Source organism: Electrophorus electricus, chromosome 22 (genome assembly GCF_041902795.1).
Source record: "Electrophorus electricus isolate QZ-2024a chromosome 22, ASM4190279v1, whole genome shotgun sequence".
Lineage (NCBI taxonomy): Eukaryota > Metazoa > Chordata > Actinopteri > Gymnotiformes > Gymnotidae > Electrophorus > Electrophorus electricus.
The window spans coordinates 14,452,930-14,475,644 of record NC_137518.1 but is presented as its reverse complement, the minus strand read 5'-3'; the positions used below and the strand labels follow the sequence as shown (position 1 = coordinate 14,475,644).

General features: G+C 40.4%; 1 protein-coding gene across 1 annotated transcript in view; it reads right to left on the bottom strand.

Annotated features, from left to right (window-relative positions):
- Nucleotides 1-5,900: 5,900 nt before the first annotated feature.
- Nucleotides 5,901-22,715, bottom strand: part of LOC145653064 (bcl-2-like protein 15) — a 32,389-nt gene continuing 15,574 nt past the window's right edge. The window contains exons 5-6 of the transcript XR_014119372.1: nucleotides 8,748-8,887; nucleotides 5,901-8,181 (exon numbers count right to left, since the gene is read on the bottom strand). The gene's annotated coding sequence lies outside the window, so the exon portion shown is untranslated. The remainder of the gene's footprint in view (nucleotides 8,182-8,747; nucleotides 8,888-22,715) is intronic.

Here is a 22,715-nt window from a genome sequence, read left to right as displayed (position 1 = left end):
GGAGCAAAACAGCTGAAGACTTGAACAGTATGTTAACAATCAGTTAAAATTACTGTTGATGACAAGAAAACAATGGCTAATATGTTTCTTCACAGCTATGTCATTGGTTGATCTATTTTTGTCAGATTTAGTGCTTGTTTGGGCAAGTGTGTTAAAGTCTTCCTTTGTTTTTGGTTTTGTTCCTTTTTATATAGTTGTTTATTCCTTTTTGTCTAGAGATGTCCATTATCCATTTGAAATCTGTCAAATTAAACAAATGTGAAACAAATTTCATAGTGTTCAGATTTGACTGTAAAAGAGACCAACCACTCCCTGTATTTTGAATTTGCATATATAGTATATGTGCAGTTCCAGCCTAGTCCATTGATCCAAAATCTGGCCCAGATGTATCTGTTGACTGCAAATTTGAATGATTTCTGTGCTCTGCAGCTAAGAAGCGATTGGTTACTATCTGATGGATTAAAATAGGTTTGTTGGTAGCAAAGACATCACTAAAGTGTACAGAGCAAAGGTACTCCAGGACCAGGACGGGTAAGTAGCAGCTTGATCAGTGGTTTCTTCTGTGAGATGTAACAGGACGTCAGTCTTAAATGTAATGTTAGATCAAGTGAAAAACTTTAGTGGATTGAAATACAGATAAACAAATCCACTAAAAGTACACCTGCATCATTGGTTAAAATGTTGTTCTGCTAGTTGTCTGATTTTGTTCCAGTAATCTAATGTTTCCTGTGGACTAGGTGGTTCAAGAGTTTATTGGTGTTTGCTTTATTTCTGTGATCTTTTTAACCATAGTCTGTTTGTTTGTACTGTCTACCAAATGCAATACTGAGTAGTGAAACACTGACACAATCCCTTTTGGCGTTAGACATTTGTAATCATTTCAACAAACTACAGTTGTAAGTCAAGAGGGCAGCACCATTTTAAAGTCTAGTTTCCTTTCTCTGCCTCACTTTCTGGAATTTTTACATCTGTGTTTTTATTAAAGTTAAAAATGGAAAGGGTATTAAAACTCCCGTTCACTTAGTGCCATCTCATCTAATGAACTGGCAAAGGAAGCTAATGACAAGCAGATGATTATAGTTTTCTGTCAGAGATCATTGTCTGGGGGTAATGTTGTACAGCTCATGATGCCCCGGGTTGCAATCAGGATGTTTAACAGTGATGTGCCACACAGTTCTCTGTGGTTTTCTCTGTGATCATAAACAGAATAACAGACAATTGGTACAACTGTATCTCCATTAGGCCTTCAACCGGCATTCTGCTGTCGAGCAAGATTGTGTCCACAAGGCAGACTACCTGTTATCAGTCACCAAAGGGGCACATTATAGCCTTTTATGGATGCAGATGTGAGCTGGGCAAAAGGCTGGTTGTACAGGACCAGTAAACCATGCTGTGAAGACAGTCGTCCTGAGGTCTTTATTTTGTGGGGCTAAGGAAATATTTTAAGGCTTTTCTCTGTGAGTGCTGCTTGGGAAATGCAGCTGAACAAAAGATACATCTATTCTGTTAGATATCACATGATTCGATCGTTTCCTGTCACATTCTCTTGAGAAATCCCTCTAAGAGGCTTGATTTTTGCGCACATGAAACTGCCGTGTGCTTAAGCTGCTTTCATTTTATCATCCGTATCTCATAATAATGTTCTCCAGCCATCTGTAAAAGCATCAAATGGCTGCTTGGATTACTTCCCAGTCTCTGTGGATATCTGATAAATCCGTGATTACTCATAAACAGCAGGGAGAGCTGGTTAGGGGTTGTTGGGGTTTTTTTGGATTTTTTTTTAATGGAAGCGTTCCTGTAATTAGCATTTGCCATTCATCTTTCCAACCTCAGAGTGAATTATGATGTGCTGTCACATAAAAGGAAACAGTCTTCCATTATATGAATGCTATCAAGCCAGTAGGGGTAAGGCTGTAATAGCAGGAGAAGGGTGTCTATGTTAGTCTGCCACAGCATTGGTGCAGGATGAGGGACGAGGGTTCTTTCCAGGTAGAGTTTTGTGCCACCCATGGGAGCTTGGTTCACATCTGAGACTGAGCACACACAATTCCTCCATCTGTCTTCCTGCCTCACATAATGAATTGATTTGACTGAAACAAATATAGCTATGGCTGTCACAGACCCCCAGAAGTCCAGTTTAAAGCAGGCCTGGTAAATTTGATACATTGATTAATGTAGCTCTGGGTGCTCACTGAACAATTAATTCTTTTCACATTTTCACTTCTTTCAATACTTAGTGAATGTTCATGTTTTCCTTAGTTTTCTTGATATTATTTTTCATTAAACAGTCTGGTATCAGGCCTAACTAGCCTAACTCACTGGGAGTCTAGACATGAATCTGCTGGGCTAAAGATGTTATGTCTGTGGGCAGGATGACAGGATGGCATTGCGTGTAGATGATAAGTGGTGCTGTGCAAACACACACACGTCCAGGATGGCTGTTCCAACTTGACACAGATGGTTTTTCCCTCTCCTTTCCAACCATGTGCTTTTGTTAACCAAGATGTGTACAGTCTTGTCCTCTGAGGATCCCTTGACTTTTAGTTGTAAGTAAACTGCCAAGTATTAACAAGGAAAGTTATGTTGCACGATGTTGGATTGCAGATTAAGTAGTTGTTTGGTCTCAGGTCTCACCAATGTCCAAGTTTTTGCACTCCTAAGTGCAATGCATTGCCTAATACACTGGTCCACTTGTGTTTTGGTGTAAGATCATTTGGATCTTAGTGTGTTGCTGGGTCTGAAATACCAACACAATACACACATGATGTTTAAAGTTCCTCAGGTACTCCAGACACACAGAGGCAGGTAACTGTCCAAGCTACCCCGTTTCCCCCTCTGCTTGTTGGTCTGATGTTTCTGTGGGTTTTTCTTGCCCTTTTGACAGAGGTCCGGTCTAGAGAGTGATGTCCTCACAGCATCCCTGATACGGTTGTCCTCCTTGCCTTTGAACCTGACTCATAATAAGAAATAACAGGGGCATTGTGACCATTTGTTCATACTAAAGATCATAATATTGTAGTATTGTCCTCTAGACCTTTGCCTTGGCTATAAGACTCACATTTGTATTTGTCAAACCTTGGATTAAAAAACTTGGACAGAAATATAGCAAGCCAAGGCAATTTATTTATAAAGCAGCTTTCATACACTGAGGTCATCCGAAGTGTCATCGACAACACTCCCTGAATGAAATCCTTGAAAGAGACGAAGACTATGCTTGTCTGTGCAGGGTGGATCAGATCCCATTCACCCTGACCTTGTGTCTTATGCCTCATTTTTCCCCCCTCCGAGCAGTTTAAAACATAACGTTTTTCATTCATAATAATCATGTTATCCACGTTATCAGATGAGTGTGCTTTGGGGACCACCACATAGTAAACAAAAGACTAATAATGAAAAAGCAGCAATAAACCCAGAGATATCTTGCCCCCTGATTCAAAGCCCTTTGCACAAAAATAACTGAATAATACCAGTTTACTTTGCTTCGCAGCACGACCTAGGACCCCAACTGGGTGTAGCTAAGGGACTGCCACAGGTCTGAGAAAGATAAGAAATGAACATGTTCTTCACCTTTTAAATCAAAAACGAGTTGTAGGGTGTTTCTTGTTTAGCAGAAGGATAGCACGAGTCATGGTTAGTCTGTTGAGTTTTGTTGAATGCTCATTCACCCCACGTTCACACTGAATGTATTTGCCCTGCAGACTTGTTACTGCAGGAGTTATTTGTATTGCTCCTTTCAAGTTTTTAGTCGAACGTTGTAGGCCTGTCTACTAAGCTCTGAGCTAAGATAACCAAATCTTTATTTAAACTGTGGAATTTATAAAAGTGCATATCACTAAAACTCACTGCTGACAGCTCTACAAGTCTGGCCTAGCTGTGGGTAAAACGTGGCTTTTGCTTTTATAAATTTAAAGGTTCAAGGCGAGAAATTCTCTGTGTCAAGATAGTTCAAACAAGACTCTCAACCGTGACCTCATGGAAAACACAGAAATGACTTGGCTGACCTCCACTTTCATTATGAGTGTATACGTGTCTTCTTCAAGGTTGCTGTGTAACTGTCAGTACTGCAAAACACGCTACGTGAACTAAACTGAACTGAACACCTCACCTCTGCTAATTGATATGGCTTGAGATATATGCCTTATGACTGTTGACCTGTTTTAAATTTTGTTTAAAATAACCAAAAGGTGATGCATTTATTTAAAAAAACAAACAAACAAAAAAACAGCACACTCTTTACATGTTTTAAGTAACGATTATAGTAAATAATCCCCTGTCATGTGGGTTGGCCTGCCACGTGCAGTAGGAGGGTCTTGTTTGTGTATTGGTAACCATGCCTGCACACACCTGCACCGGGTTAGTGTTTTGTTTGTGTATTTAAACCCCGTTAGAAGTGTGCACGTGTTTGTTCACATTGTCTATGAGAACCGTATGTATCTTCATGTTCACTTCTTGGAGTATGTTATCCGAGATCACCATTTATGTTATTTGTGAGTGCCATTGTTTTTCATTTTGTGTTAATAAACGCATGCCCACATCACGGGAGTCTGTGCATCCTTCTCCTCGACCTGGTGGCACTCGGACAGCGTTATATTCCCAAAGGGCATTAAAGTGGTTTTCCAAAGGTGATATCAGTGCTATTGGTGTAGATGAGGCTGACAACATTAAACAAATATCCTTGGATTAGACAGCATGAATGTGCATCTGTGAAGTCGTGAGATCCTTGGATTGGACAGCCACGATAGTGTTTGAGACTGAGACAAAAAATCGGATGTCAGCATCAGCTGAGTAGTAGAGGAGGCTTTTTTTGTCCCCACCTCAGTTTTTTTGGCAATGCCACATTAAGATCTATGAATATACAGGCTTGCAGGCCTTATTCTGCGTACGGCAGAGCTAAACAGGCACCTGACTCTGTGACAGCAAACAGATAGGACTTGACTCCATTTGGATCATTACTAAAAGATGAATGAAGCAGGGTCTGTGTCAAAACACAAATATAATTTACAACACGCCTTTAATGATGATGTAGTTAATAGAATGCCATCCATTCCTCATTATCCAAATACTGTCGGATTACCTTATGAGTTTCGTTTATTCAAGTTTTGGTTGTCCCTGTGCATTGTTTATAGGGACCATACCACCAGATAGGAATTCTTTTAGTAATAATAGTGAAATCATAACTTTTAAAACTGCTGACTGCAGAAACCCAGCAGTAGCACTAAAAAGGAAGGGTTGCTCAGTGACGCACGAGATCCTCATTAAATGTGAATAGAACTGAAAGACATTATGCTACACACTGTCACAAGAGAGATAAATGTTTTAAACCTGTTTGAGTGATTGCTGACTTTTTGCAAATGCAACTCAATGTGTCATGCCAGCGAGTTCAAAGCCAAGCGTGCCAGTCCTCAGTAAGCTCTCCCAGATCAGAGGGACATTCTGAGGATATCTGGAGCTTATTTATGGAGCTGAAGGAAGGGTCACACTTGGTCTAGCACCATGTTCAGCTTGGAGGTATGGAAAACCCTTACTCCTGCCAAAGGGAGGCTCCAGCTGGTTTCATTCTACGCAGCATGCTGAGACCAAAATGAGCCAAGGAGGTTGCAGGCAAGACTGAGTTTTAAAGAGCTGGTTATGAAAATCTGCATATGGTCAGGATACTGTCAGTGGTTATGATTAAGACTTTGCTTGTTATTTTGAAGTGATCACAGCAGATGCATAGAAAACATCCTGCAATGTGTTTATAAAGTATAATTCTTCAAAGCTGCTTTTGTTGATATTATGTTCACAAATTTAATTAAAAGCAATACTTGGGTAAGGATGTTTGGATATTTGCATGCTTACAGTCACAAATATGGTCATACTCTTCGGTTTTATACTTATCATCACAGAAGTACTACGTGTCATTGACGTAATAATTGTTGTAAACATATTTGCAGGAACTTTTTGTTACACAGATAAGTGAGCTTAATTTATTGGTCTATTGATCTATTGATCTAGGGGCTAAGCTCTTTGGCCTAGGAAGCATAAATGAACCTATTACCTCAACAGGACTTGAACTATAGGATTATCTGTATGTGTTTGGGGAACACGGGACCAATAGCCATGTAAACATAAAAATAAAACTATGGACCTGATCAGAGGAAATGTTGCAGTTTAATTTGGATAAAATATATCTATGTAAAACGAATGTAAATGTATACAAGACATGTGAAATGAATCAGCTGTAACTACTGAAGACTTCAACATCAAGAAAGAAGAAAACCTTTTTTTGAAAAAGTTCCAAAAACATGTAAGTGAGGATAGATATTAATAGATACATCCGGCTGGAAGAGGCTGCCTAAACTGGAAAGACGACGGCCGATGATAAACCGCTCCCCATGAGCTGGAAAAATAACAAATAGAGACTGGAACAGTGGCGCTGGTTGTAAAAGAGAAATACAGGGCAAGCATTACTCATATAGGAGTCAAAAATGTGGGAACACAAGGCAGACAAAACGGGAGAAAAGGCGAGAATGAACTGCCAACTGGGTGAGCTAAATTACAGCAGCGTCGTTAGAGTGGAGCCAGGGTCACAGACTGCACACAGCCTTCTTACAAATCAAACAGGAGACATTAGCAACACAAAGGAAACACTGACCGCAGTCTTTATGTCATGCACATACTGACCACTACTGACATGTTGTTTTACCTGTTTTCCATATTAATGTTTTAACACCAATAAAGATTTTTTTTGCATATATTTTCTCAAGTTTATAAGGAGCTGCAAACACGGCATTGTCACCTAATAAGGGTTTTTGATCAGGCAGAGCTGGAAACCATAAAATTGAGTTGCTCTCAGAGTCCTCATTGCCAGTGTAGACTGTTGAAACACCTCCTTTAGCCAATGATTCAGAACTGACCCCAGCGTACCTGAGTCACACAATGAAAATCAATCAGAAGTGTAACACAGAAAGCCTATAAACATCCAATCTGCCATGTACTCAGAATAAGAATAAGAATAAGAACTCAACACAGTGCTCGCACTGTGCACTTCTTGTATCCATATTTTCTGGATGAAATGAACTCCTGTCTGAAGCATTCTGAGAGCACTTAGCCTGGTTGTTATGAGTCTGCATATACAAACTTCTCAAAGCCAGACATAATTGTGGCTATGCAACTCTGAGAAATCTCTACATCATTAAATGTGATGCATTTCAAGATCCTTGTCATAAAAACTGGAATGCATAGTGACATAAGCATGAATAACAGTGACTGGATCAGTGACATGCCGTGCCTCCACAATCCCAGAGGATTCTGGGCACGCAAGCCTCCCAGACCCGTGGGTGGCACACAGACAGGAGGAACCGGCAAGCCACTGTGGTGGGGTCATACTCAAATCAAATCAGTTTTATTGTAATATTGCACTTCCACAGAAATAAGCGTGAAAAGCTAAAGCGCTTACTCTTTACAGTCTGGCAGTATTAATGCAAAATATACATCAGTGAATATACTATGTACATACATATATTTAAATGCACATCTTGCACACATACATACTGTGCATCACTGCAAAGCAAACCATGGATAGACAGGGAGTGTTTCCTCGCCACTGTCGCCCTTGGCTTGCTCACTGGGGTCTTGGACTCGGACACGTGCAAAGCTGCTTTGTGACAACAGCTGTTGTAAAAAGCGCCATATAAATCAATTTTACTTGACTTGATGCTGTATGTGACACAATTCAGAATGGGTGGGGTGGCAGTAGTAGTGTCATGAGATATTATATTACTGTCTGCACTATTTTACATGACGCTGCTTATAAAGTGCACCGTAATGGTGGAGAGACAGGGAATGTTCATGTAAGGGCGGTGTGTGAGAATACAGGTCTGTTCAGCAGTCTGATGGCCTCCCTGACACTCCCTGAGCCAGCTGGTCCTGGTCTGTGTGCTTCTGAAGCGTCTGCCAGACAGCAGTAGTAAGAACATACCATGGCTTGGGTGGGCAGGGTCTCTCCAAGACAGCGTTTGGTGTACAACTCCGGGAGGGATGGTAGTTCAACCCCAGTGATGCGTTGGGCTGCTGTCATCTCCTCCTCAGGGTTTTGCAGTCTGGAGCAGGCGGTGATGCAGGCAGACAGTGCGAGTGATGCTATTGTTTGCTTTGTAGGGCAGTGAAGTTCTGCTCGCCTTTGCAAGGATGCAAGGATTCCTGGGGAACGATATGGAGAGTCATGGGACCAGTAGGACATCCTGTCAATTTTCCCAACCCCTAGTGTCTTCATGTACAAACTTCTGAATCATGTTTTTAAGTGTTTGATTGAACTATTTGACCAGGTGAAAGACACGGGTTTGAATCAATTTAATCCCTAATTATTTGTAACGTTCATGCACAGTGTGGGACATGAAATCAGTGTCTACATCAGTCAGAATACCTTTTGGTAGACCACACAGAAGACTGCCTCTATGACATTGTGAGCTGAGATGTCGTGGAGCAGTACTGCGATACCTCCGTGCACTTCGCTCCAAGGGCCCGACAAAGCCTAAGCCTCATTTTTCAAATGTGATATCAGTAAGAGGAAGGGGGTGTAACAGTACCGGTGGGATTAACGAGATGACATTCGTGGCATGAGGTACCTCAAACGCCCGGCTAATAGAAGCGAGCCTTTAAGTGGATTAGTGTTTTATCCTGCGCTAAATGTCCTGCCGTGGGATTGTTATGAGCTGCAGAGAAAAACATTTCCTTGTGGCTCCTAGGTAACAGTGTAACTCACTCACCTATTTGAGTGCCCCACTCCCAGCTACAGCACCTGACCAGCCACCTGGACCTGAGTGCCTACGTCCATGTGGGGGCACTGATCATGGAAGCACTGTTGCCTAGGCTTTACCCCCACGGGCACAGGCTTGACTGGGCTTGCCTACAGAGAGAGAGAGGGAGAAGGGATGAAAATGTGGGGAAAAGGATAAGCAGAGCGAGAGAAGGGGAAGAGAAAGAAAAGGCTACCGACTTCGTGTACACCAGGAGACGCACCTGCGCCCGCCGGATGGCTTTGTCCGGGAACTCGACGCAGCCATCCCCCCCGCAGAATGGCTCCGCAGTGTCGGGCCCCACCTGTGCCACTGTGGCCTGCTTTCCCCAGAAAGCAGGTGAGGCACTCAGGCTGCCCATCCTTGCTCTGGCCATCCGCCAGCAGCCGCTACACCCTCGGAGAGCTCCACGTATGCTATGTCGTCACCCTGAGAAGTCTCTGAGAGGAGCATGGGCAACACAGCGGGCCCCGGAGAACCCGGCAGTCCTCGGCTCGCTCTAGAAACACGGAAGCTGCTCCATTAGCAGAACAGCGAGTGCCTGACGATTTTTGGAATATGTTTATGAGTGCATAAGCTAATAAAAGTCTTATGTGAAGGTAAGGCTATAGACGTAGGTATTCTCAGTTTCAAAACCACAAGGTGATCTTCATTGTAAAATTGGAACTTTGTCGCTTTATTAAAGCATGTAAAAGATTTTCATTTGATAAATATCCATATGCATGATCAGAGATTTGGATCAAAAATGATACAAGATTTTCATTAACAAATTTGAATGTGCTTACTTTATTAAGCACAACTGGGATACTGACAAACCCTTGTATTTATAACAAAATTATGACAGACCTTGCAGTATTAAGTCTCCCATCAAAGCAATCACTGTAGGCACAGCAAACCTTTACGACTACTGAATTTACTGCAGTGAAGTGTTGTGCAGGTACCGCACAACATTGCTGGAGGCATATCTCGTCCCCTGTCTCTTCCAATTAAGTTAGATTTAAAGTTCTCAAAGGAATGGCCTGCATGCTCACTAATCTTTGCCATCTGATATTGCCGCCAGCATCTTATTCTGCAGGGCCTGAAGTGAAGTAGAGGCTAGTCTGATGAGCTAGTGCTCTGACTAATCAAGAAGTCTAAGAAGACTGCTACTATTGACGTGAAAGCAAGCTTCTCCAAAGTGTTGACAAGCTAAAGCCCTTAGCAGGCCATCTATCATTATGAATAACCTCTCCAGTCGTTAAGGCAATCTTCACACTCTGATGCTTTAGAGAATCTGGCGTTTTGCTTTCACAGCAACAAATTCCAAACACATAGGTAAAAAAAAATCAATCTCACTAATCTGGTTCAAAGTAAATGACCATAGTATTTCCTAATGGGTTTAAATGTGACCCTCGGGGAATGTTCCAGCTCTAGCTGATTAAGCGAATAAACAAACCTCAGGTAAATGGTGCTTTTAAAATTAGTGTTGCATGAACTGAACATGATTCATCTGTCTCCATCGTTTGGCTGCTCTGGAGCCACTGCAGAACACTGGCACTGAGAAGCATCCCTGTACTCTAAACTCTATTCTTCTCTTGGCAGTAGTAAACGGTGCTCGTTCATTATCTTTGACTTTGACAGAATACGACAGTCATCCTCTAACATTTCAGTTGTGCCCGTCTCTGGCGTTTGCCAGGGGTGGCTCCAGATGTTGTGGCATCAGACTTCTCAATAATGAAATGATAAATCTGCCCGTCTGCATTCCTCCCTGGTCAATAGCGCAATTCTCAAAGTGGAGGAACCATTGTCCTGGTTCGCAGATACTCTCAAATTGTTTAGGATGCTGTACGGTGCTCCATCTGACAGTCAGATGACAGAGGACCTCTTCCCAGGCGTGCTCCACAGAGGGTGGAGGAGGATGTTGTCTCGAAGGATTAGCGAGGTGCTACGATGCATTTTCCTTCCATTAGCACGAAAAAGGATCTTTAGCACACTGCGTCGATAATGTTCATATAGTCAAGGAATAGGAGCAACTCTGCCACCTCAAAGCAAATATGCTGAACTACTGTAAAGGATTTGTTACTGAACAATTTGTGCATATTTGCACCTCTTTGTAAACTAGAGACAAACCGTGTAAGGCATTTGGTAATTAATCCAAATTTCAGATTTCAGTATCAGTAAATCTTTTATGTAACTTTTCTTATGTATCTTTCCTTTCCCAAATGACAATACACTGTGTCGTGCAAAGATGATACATGAGTGAACAGTTGTTCTAGATGATGTTACTGAAAGTTAAATAAAGCTGGTTGCATAATTATGCATATTTTCCCTAATCAGAAAATGACTGGCTTGCTTCAGAGGTATCGTGCCAATGAACAGCTGCATAGCTCAGTGATAATGCGTTGAGAATAGCACCATATGGTGCATAATCGTTCCATATATTTCAACACAAGCTGTCAGCCCAATCTTTGGAAGATGTTCAATACCTCCTAGTGCATCCACTGCCAAGAGTTGCTCTCTATATTTTTTTTTTTACAATTTTAACATTTGGAAATGAACACATGGTCATCTGAAAAATGTATCTTCTAATACTTGGGCATACTTAAGTGGCCTGCAAAAAGCAGACTTATCAGAAGAACATCAAATCCCTTTCGTAATGGTGGTCTTGCCAACAATGATTATGATAAAATATGTAAGGGAAAACCTACGTGGTACAATATTAGAATAATTGCTTAATAAAGGCTTGTTTCATAAATGTTAATCAAAGGACAGAGAAACTGATGGATAGAATTCACAGGTGTGATTGAGGAGGGCTTTGATTTGCCGCTTTTTTAGAACCCCTGAGCAAACAAGGCGATGATCATCCGCCTGTTTATTATGTATTTTTGTACACTGAATCCAAGTACGTTCTCAGAATTTTTCTATCACACAATAATTTTTGTTTGGCCTGACAATATGTATAGTATGGAAAAGTGGTACCAAGGAAAGGTAGTCTGTTAGCAGACTACTGCTCTACATGGAAGAGGGATGTTCCCGAGGCCAAATATAGAACATCTAAATTTTATATATCAGTGTTCCAACATCAGCAAGCGGAAACAAGAAATGACGAGGTATCACACAAATGTGTGTGATGAAGTCTGGACCTGAGAAGTCAAACACGCTGTCCATACCTGAGGCCTTGGAGACGAGCAAAGATGAACAGCTCTGATTATCACACCAGGCAGGATCCCAGATGCAGGCTGTGCAAAGATGCCCCAAGACAATCCGTAACATAACAGCGGGATGCAAGATACTAGCATGCAGAGTATACATAGACCACCAGAGCCAAATGGCTGGCATAGTGTACACAAAACATCTGTGCCAGGTACGGGCTGGAAGTTCTGAGGTCAAAGTGGGACACACCCTGAAAGGTGGTGGAGAATGACCACGCTAAGATTCTACTGGTCTTCCAGATCTAGCCGGACAAAATGGTAATGGATAATCAACCGGGCATAGTAGTGATGGACAAAGAGCAGAAGGCTGAAGTGATAGATGTACCAAAATCCCATGTGATTGCAACATCAGGACCAAGGAACACAAAAAGCTTGACAAATACCAAGGGCTGAAAGAAGAGCTGGGAAAGATGTGGAGGGTGAGCACTAGAGGCTGCTACCCCCAAACCAGGAGAAGCTCTAGCAGATCCCAGGAACATCTGAGATCGGTCGTGCAACCTTTAACTGCTGTTGCAGTGCAAGAAAGGCAGGAACTGTCCACTCAATTAAACAAAAAGGAATTTTTAGAAAGAATAATTTTTGTAAAAAAAAATTATAAAATTTTTGTAAAAAAAAGAAAAAGAGAAAGGAGTACATGATCCATGCTACGCTTTAAACATAACCCTAGTAATCATGCATTCAAAATAATAAAGTGTAATGAAATACAGTTACCCTTTTAATATCCTGATTACTACCCAACCCTGTTTATACAAGCCTAGAGGTGACTGTGTTCTAGAAATTCACTTCTTTGAGGACATTAACAGAAAAAAACCCCACATATAAACAAACAAACAAGCAAATAAATAAATAATACGCATAGAATTGTGTTATTGTGATGGTCAAGGGTTAAGCAGGTTAAGCACATCGAGCATCACCACGTTTTATTTACACATGAAACATACACGTATTAGCACAGACTACTTGGATCAAACACCGACAACTTTGACAATGTGACACAAGACTTAAATACACGCATGACAATTACACACAACAGGGATCAGGTGAACGACAAGAGGGGGCGTGGCAATACAGACGCGCACACACACACACACACACACACACACACACACACACACACACACAGACTTGAGGGGGGAGGGGCCGTACCGTGACAGTTATTGGATTCATAGGATCAAGTTATGGCACTTGACACTTGCTTGGTGCATTCAGGAAATGTAAGGGCAGTTTTTTGTGCATGTCTTTGTTTTATCTGTATTAATGTATTAAGTCATGTAACTAAGCTGAGCATTATTAGAAACCTAACACTGTGGATATTCATTAGGTTTGCATGTGGTTGAGTACAGGCTTTGAGTACAGTATCAGTCATTATTGCCCTGGGGCGGCGCATTTAATGCATTTTCAGGTTTGAGGTCTGCGATAAATGAAATTATACAAACAAGTGTCCAGTCAACAGGTTAATCTAATTGGACCGCAGTTTCCAGGTCAGGAGAGAAAAGCAATCCAGAAAGAGCTCAGTGTTCACAGGCTTTGTGGGAGAGAGACAGCATGATCACTGTGTTATGGGAATAATCACAGTCTTATGTACTTAAAATATATATATAGCAATATTCCTGGGAATGTTCTTTTTAAATATGCCTCTGGGCTTTCTATTTGGACGCTTGTATTACTCTAGAACTCGGTCACAGTCATTCGTGCCTGATGAAGCTTCTGAATAAATTAATAGGAAATATATGCATAATCAAATAATCTCTGCATATTCCACACACAGGCATAGCAGGGCTTGTATTTCTGCTTGCCCACATAAACACTCATACTGGATGCCGATGGGCTTTACAGGAAGTCCCACAAATCCAATCTGCTGTTGTCAGCCAGGCTTTATGCCAGTATAAACCGTCCAGATAAACCCCAGAGATGTGAAGTGGGGATTTAAGGCAGGCTTGTGTGTAAAAGTCAGTGCAGGTCAGTGCAGCTGGTTAACACGAGATTTACTGCACACACCAAATGAAGGTAAAGCTTTGCTCTCTGATGTGGCATTTTGTCAGGTAAATGGACAGCTAGAATAATACTAATCTCCTCAAGATGTGTTGAGGTACAGCACTGCACTCGGCTGCCTGTAATCATGGAACACGATGTGGCAGGAGTGTTTGATCTGAGCACCTCCAATGTGCAAATGTCAGGTACTGGAGTGGAGATCCAATCTGGAGATAGCTACGACTAAAATGGCACAAAGATGTAAAAACATTAAATGTGCATTCCATGTATGTCAGAGATCAGGATTATGAAAATAGTCACAAATGTCTTCATCTGCAAGTCATATATGAGTGCAATGCTGGATGTTGAAGGGAAACCTTAAAACTCTTCTTTGTATTTTGCAATGTATGCACTTCCACCACCCTTCTGTACGGTTGAAACATTTTTCAAAGTTACGGCTCTTCAAGCAACACTTGAAAGTTGATTCTCCAGACTTACCCTTAAAAAAAATTGTATTTTGTGTTTATTTTCCTTCACTGGCTCCAGACTCTGACAAAACTTTAGTTAGGCGGTATGTTTGGACTCTGACCTAGGTGACCTAGCACAAGGAATACATCAATGGAGACAATAAAGCAGTCAACAGCATCTGCTAAAGGCTGTAAACTATGAAGGCAGACAAGAAAAACACGGCATTTAGTCTTATTCTTTACAGTTGCTTGGTTCTTTTCAGCTCTAAACTTTTTTTTAAAGTTCCTCATCTTAAATCTTTTGACAGTACTGATTTATGACTCATCCTTGATTCAAGAATAGCTATAGCACAGAGATGCCATCTTAAATCTCAAGTAGCAATGTATTAAGAAAATGTAATGTATTAAGAACATAAACGCTCAGTACACATTTGGAATACAGCCAAAATGCTTTCAAGACTTCTTTTTCATTTGCCCGTCTCCACTCCTAACAGGGAGCCTCTGAAAGACTTTAATCACTGAGTTAAGAGAACAGAATTAATTTTGTGTGCAATGTAGGCAATTGCTTGTTCAAAAAATAGAAACAGTGGTATTTCTGGGCTGGTCTTTGTTTCGTTTTTAATCATTCATTCCACTAAGGCACTGATCAGGTACAACGGACAGTCACTTCATTTCTAGAGCCACAGGCTGTTATATTCCCCACAAATGCCAAATGCTTAACCATGGCCTAATTCCTTCTCAGTGCAGCTTTCCTGAGAGGATAGCCCCAAGACAATTCCTTTCCTTTGGCCTCTTTGTGACTATATTGTCCTGCTTAAATGAAGCATATATTTGATTATGCTGGTGTTCATATTCAACCCAGAGTTCATGCTCCTAATAGCTTTCCCTCTATGGTGCAATAGTATTCCATGTATGGTACAATGTATTAATATTATGTCTTTTAACAGCACAGACATGAGGTCAATTATTGGAAACGCCTGTTGTGATATTTGTCATAACTCATTTTTCATGACTCTGCTATTCTGCTTCCCTGTTAATTTTCACTTTTAAAAAGTCAGCAGATATGTCAAAAGGCAAGCCTTAATTTTAAGGGGCAAATTTATCATTTTAAGCCTAAAACTATTTAACTCAGACAGATGGAACTTTTCAGTACTGCAGTGATCTACGATAGCAACAGAGCATGGAACTAGATACTGTTTCTAGCTAAAGTGTGAGAAAGTAGACTAAAGTAATGAAATTGGGTTTAGACAGTCTTTTTCCAACCCTGCTTCTGTGTTATTTTCCACTTTTAAAAAGCCAGCAGATATGTCAAAAGGCAGGACTGGATAGTCTTAAACTAATTACAGAATTAAAGCATGTTTCAAATCTTGCAGGGTCTCTTGGACTTCTAACTGATTTCCAGAGTAGGTCAGAAAAAAACTGAATATTATTTTATGCAGTTTAACTGCACAGTATATTAAAGTAAGGTAATCTGATTATTTTCCATTAAATTTGGATTACTTTAACCTATTAACCGCCAAAGACTTTTAAGACACATTTTCTACAGTGACAGCCAGTATAGCCACTAACAAGCTACTCCATGCACTTTTTCTCTACAAATTCATGAACAACTCAGCAGAGATGGAAAAGTTGTCCATATAAACAACATGTTCCCTCTCAATGCTACAGCATCGCTGAGAAAGCCCTTTAGTGCAGAATGTTTCATCGGTCACTCTGATAGGCTTCAGACTGTAAACATCCCAGGTAGGTATATGTTTTGGCATAGGTAAGAACAAAGGTGAGAAATCTGAACAGCACAATATGGATCTGATGGCTATCCAAGTTTACCAGCCTTGTGCATTCACCACCAACTGTATTAGAAACATTCATTTTTTATTATCTTACTAGCCTTAGAGATTACAGCCTATGTACTGCCATGCACAATGTCTGTTAGCAATCCTCTTTATCACTGGTCATTTTCGAATCATAGAACTGCTGTTGGCTGCATGTATTTCACATGTGATGAAATATTATTTGAGTCTTTAACCCTTTCCTTATAGATAGATGGGATTCTAAGGAAGCCAAAAGAAGTTTTGCAATCAGTAATAAAAACACCAGCAATAACTACCATAGTTAGAGATTGCTGCTCACTTGATGGTGTGCACAGTTCAAGTGGTCAGTTTCTGACTGCTAGATATTTTTGGACCACAGAGCAGTCTCAACCCAGAAGTAATTTTGATGCATGTGAAAGTACCAGCAACACTCCCAGTACTGTGTGTTGAGAATGGTCTACAAGCCCAATAGCTGTGATAATCTGATTTATTCAGATTGTTGTAGAGGGTTGCTGAGAAACTGGTTGGCAACACATGGGCTATGGTCTGTGATTCTACACCAATAAAATAATCCTGTAAGATTGGTATGCCTAATAATGTGGCCAGTGAGTGCAGGTTCAGTGTAGATGTTTCTAGTAAAGAGGAAGGTGAGTGTAAACTGTTTGTGCAAATCAGCGTTGTAAGTATGCACACATGAAGACCCCCTAGAGCACCAGGAAGCTGCATGCCACGCATCCTGCTGATAAATAGCAATTTGCAATACTTGTAGCAGAAACAGAAGCATGGGACCAAATTATCACTTTGGGCTCAAATGACCCTGTAGGACACAGTACATTTCACAGGGCAAACAAGCCTGAAGTTTAAGGGGCAAATTTATCATTTTAAGCCTAAAACTGTTTAACTCAGACAGATGGAACTTTTCAGTACTGCAGTGATCTACGATAGCAACAGAGCATGGAATTAGATACTGTTTCTAGCTAAAGTGTAAGAAAGTAGACTGAAGTAATGAAATTGGGTTTAGACAGTCTTTTTCCAACCAGTTTCAAAATTATGGTGAGCCCCCATTCTCAACATCCCAAAGGTGTGTGCCGTTAGTGTAATAAATCCAACATTAATGCATTGTCCATGATGGGTAAATGAACCACCATGCTTGTCTTGCCTCACTTGTATGTCTGCTAGTCATTAGCACCCTTGTGCACAACAACACAAACACAATGTATAAAGTGTGGCATCTGCACATCACCACTGAACAAAGTACAGCACATCTGCTGTACCAGTTAATAATTAAGACCATTAGTGTCATGTATGGTGTGGTTTCAAGCCCATGTCTGGCATTTTAACTTACTTAGATGAGCATCTTACCAAACTGAATAATTGCCTTCAGCAGGAGTTTTGTAAAACAAAAATGCAACATGTTGCAACATGTACTGCATATGTGCCAATTTAAAATGTAATATCTTGAATTATACAGTACAGCTTGTAAGTGTTTGTCGGTGACACCATTTCTGATGCTTTGATCCTGCACTCCAGCCAACTGGAAGCAAAATGAAATAGTTAAAGTGCAGAATGTTTGCTATATTGAGTGATCCTTATGGAAATTTAAACCATTTCCATACATGGTCTACCATTTCAGACAAATCACTAATCTAATAATTTAACCTAAAAATAACATCTGGTACGTCTACAGGTTCTTTGTAATCAGTGACTGCATACAGATTCCTTGGTGATTATTCAATTCCAGCTTGTTTGGCCTTGCCCACACTAAGTTAAAGGCAGGTTGAATGGGGCCATTTGGGGTGAATGACTTGGCCAGTCAAGAACATTCCCCTTACTGGAACTAAAAAAACAAACATCCACAGCTCTTTAGCAGTATGTTTTGGGAAATTGTTCTGCTGTTGGATGAAGTGCTATTCATTTTCCCCTTGCTTCCATCACTCTGGTACAGATGAATATAGATAGCATTTGTCTATAAGCCATATAACTATACAGCCTTCCAATGGATGTTTTGGCAAACTGTAATCTGGGCTTCTTGGTCTTGGGCCTTATGAGTGGTTCTCTTCTTCTAACCCTCTGAACTTATGCAGAGATCGTGCACCTGCCAAACAGGTCAAAGCACATATCTGGATTTACTTTTGTTTTACCTGCATCTACTTATGCATGAGTTAGCATAAAATGACTCCTAAATCATGGCAGATGATTGAGAAGTATATTATCTGAAACATCCTATTCAACGCAAGATGTGGGTGGACGGTACAAACATGCTCCAAAACAATCAAGCTAGACCAAAGGGTGGGAAGAACCGCAAGATGAGACTGGTATAAATAAATGTTTTGACTAGTTCTAGCTGATGTCTTCCCACTACCTAAAACCTTCTGTTACATCATAGTACAAGAAGTGCAAATAAGGTCATACTGGACTGGATGATTACTGGCCAGGTTTTCAGCCAAAGCACTACGAGTGCTTCTAGCAATGACTATACAATAGTTTATACTGCTGACATGCAAGAGATAATGCTATGAACATTTATTCTTTCCCATCTGCTGTTGATTCCTCTGCTGTTGAGCAAACTGAAATGTGTCCAGCATGAAGGCAAGCATCTAGGAATTCTCTGTCTTATGATTAGTCTGCTATAAAGTTTATACAAAGGATGACAAATTGGTCATCTATAGTACTCCTCAAAACCAAATAAAAGCCAAAACCCTTTAAGGAAAGTCAACACCCTACAAGAAAAGGGATTAATCCACATATAGAGCAATAAGTTGCAGAAATATTATGCTTTTATACAGTAAATATCAAAGTGATATGGCATTTCAGCTGCATACCTATTTGCTTAGCAGCTCACATTTGATAAGGCAACAGAGCCCCATGAAGGCCCAGATTCTAAAACCACTAGACTTACATCTTCTCATGCCAGGCATCTACACAACCAGGCCAAACGGACACTTAGAACAAAGGTCATTGTGTTAGATAGAGATATTGCACATCTCTAGGTTACTTCCTATAAATGGAATGTTGCCCATCTCTTAGCGTTCTCCTGGCACTGGAGCTTACAGGGAAATGCGTTCAGTAGTGAGAGCACTGCCCTTGATGCTCGCTGAACTCAGTGCTCTCCAAACAATCGGCTAGGTGAGGTAATTGCTTGCAGAGTGAGGCAGTCTGTCTGGCCAACACGGCCTTAGACAGTAGGGCAGACAGCTTGCTGATGAAAGACACTGGGTCTGTGGTCCATGATGTGAAAGATGAGACCTTGGGAAAAGCTTGGAAAACATCAATACTGAAAATAGAAAGTGCAGAGGTGATAGGTCTATGTGGAATATTGCGTGAATGAGAGGTCTGTGTAGAATACAGCATAGATGAGAGGTCTATGTAGAATACAGCATGGGTGAGAGGTCTATGTAGAATACAGCATGGGTGAGAGGTCTGTGTAGAATACAGCATGGGTGAGAGGTCTGTGTAGAATACAGCATGGGTGAGAGGTCTGTGTAGAATACAGCATGGGTGAGAGGTCTGTGTAGAATACAGCATAGATGAGAGGTCTATGTAGAATACAGCATGGGTGAGAGGTCTGTGTAGAATACAGCATGGGTGAGAGGTCTGTGTAGAATACAGCATGGGTGAGAGGTCTGTGTAGAATACAGCATAGATGAGAGGTCTATGTAGAATACAGCATGGGTGAGAGGTCTGTGTAGAATACAGCATGGGTGAGAGGTCTAGGAGTGCATTTATATTTATCTCCTGAAAATATCGGCTACTATATTTATAATAATGATGTTAGTGAACAGGAGGATACTTTTAATGTGGCATTAGGACCCAGCGGGTCAGTCTTACACTATAAAGCAGCTAACTCTGTATTTAATGTTTTATATTCCACAAAGTGTCTAATACATGTTTGCTAGGAAAGAGGGAAGAAAAAGAGATGCAGTGCACAGCGCCTCATATAAACTATATATTTACTTGTATGGACACAGATAAGATCCGTGACATACGCAAGAACTGCTATCCCGAACAGTCAGCTTCTTCTTATAAAGCTGATGAAATCTAAATAGCAATTAATTCGAAGATTAAATCAGCAGATGTCAGAGTATCCAGTGACTTTAATCTTGCACATATACAGAAAGTATAAGAATGAGAATAACACATCATGCCTACTAGTAAAAAGATATAGTCACAAAACCTTTATAAATCCAGCCCTTGTAAAGAGTAAGGATTGGGAAAACTGCTGCTTCTGTATTCAAGTAGTGCGGTGTCTGGCAAAGGCTGTGCAAGTCTGCAGGATGGTATGTACTGTGACATCTGACTGCAAGAGAATAATAGGAAGGAAAACAACAGATTTCATATGAATGTCTAATCCCAGTTAGCCATCTTCTAAGGCTGACTCACTGTTACGTATCTCAATTATGAAGAAAGAAAGATGTTACACAGAAAAGAGTAAGAAGTGTAAACATTATTTCTGACTTTCATTTCAGACCCATATAGCAAAAAAGTATATTTTTATTTATACTGAGAATATATTTGTAATTTATTTCTATTATAAACACCTTTAGATATATGTAACCTAAAGGTTATAATCTAGATTTATAATTTACAATATATAAAGAGTAAATGCCTATAATCTCTTCCAATATATTACAATGTATAAATTGTAAAAATACAAAAGCTTTAGGAAAGTTATTATTTCCTTATTCCTTATTCCTTATTATTTCCTTATTCCTTATTCACATATATTAAATATGCTTCCTTTGCATATAGGAAAGCACAAACCCAGGTTTTCCTCATTTTAATAACCTTTATGCTCCATTATTTTGTACATTTTGTGAACATTTTCAATTAGTCCATCAGTCTTTATCCCTCAGACTGCAAAGACTGGAGTATCTATAAATGGTCTCCAGAGTAGTTTAGAAAACCTTTTATCTTGTAAAAGCTTTTTTATAGCGCTTTTTACAACAGGTATCACAAAGCGGCTTTACACAAATGAGCTTTCCGCTAATGGCAAGCCAAGGGAGACAGTGGTAAGAACAAACTCCCTACAAGCTAGAGGAAGGAACCTTGAAAGGAGCCAAACCTCAGAAGGGGATCCTCAGAAGGGTGGCACTGAACTGCAACTAATAACGAAATGATAAAAACACAAAGATAGCTATCCACGCTCGGAGCACATGGGGCACATATGATTCATAGAGTGCACCAGAGACTCCGGCAGACTGATGCTAACCAGAAGGTAGCATAAGCATGAGACCTCACTGAGACATCAGGGCCCATCTGCTCTGCTGAGAACACCAAAGACAAACTGAATGCCAAAGTCTTCGCCATTTATGTAACAATCGCTAAAACAATTACTTTTTACAGTCTCCTTTCTCACGTTAACCAGAGCTTTAGTGTGACAGTATTCTTGACACCTATCTAGCATGAGGAAAATGTTGTAAGTCACTCTGTATAAGCGTGTCGGCTAAATGCCGAAAATGCAAAACGTAAATATGTTTTTAATAAAGACAACAAAGGATGTCTGTCTAAGTGTGTAGGTTTTCAACCTTGACCCAAACACTGACAGGGAAGTTGGTTGCCAATAAAATATTTAGAAGAATTGGTAGGGCCTGACATGTTTTTGTTTGGGTTTTTTTTTTGTAAAGCTGCTTTGTAACAATGCCGGATTTAAAAAGTGATATACAAATAAAAGTGAATTGAATTGAACAGATGTGAGTGGAAATTTCTTTGTGTAAACATGAGATTGGAATCCGCCATATGTCCCATTTTCTGCTGTCTCGTTGTGCATTTTAATGATCCTTTACATATTGCTTAATGAATTTCAATACATCTCTTTCAGGACTTTGTCATTAGCTGATTGAACTAAAAAAGAAAAGACCTGGATTTCTGTTTGTTCTCTAACACAATCCTCTCTATTCCACAAAACTGAACAAGTGAGAGAGGGTCTCTAAAAATGTTTTCTCAAAGGTCATGCAGCAATCTACACTCCATCACACAGTAGTAACCTTAAACGTGCCAGAATGAAGCCTAATCAGATCACACATGTCATCCTGTGAGCATTACTAAAGCATGCAGGCATCCTGCAAGAATCACTCTACAGTCTCATAAGACTTGTTCTTATTTTACTTGATGTTTTATTTTATTTTTTTTAATTTGACATTTACTATGCCTTATTTTGCCTCAAATTTTACCAGAATTTGAATAAAATAGTATTAGTAGGCATTACAGCTAAGGATATCGTGCATTTCCTCTGTATGTACTTGTAAACAGATATGCAGCTTCCTTGGACTTGGTTGAAGCACTAACCGAATGCTATAAAGATTCTCTCTTTTTGCACTGTTCTGACCAACAGTTCTGCTAGTGGCAATCTCATCCACTCCTACTCATCCAGAATAAAACAGCTCTAGGTTTTAGGTCAGCAAGCCACATTTATAAGATTGTCCACTGCAGACCATTATAAGAGAGACAGAGAAGCAATATCTCGGCCACTCCGCAGATTCTGACTTTGTCCACTCTCAA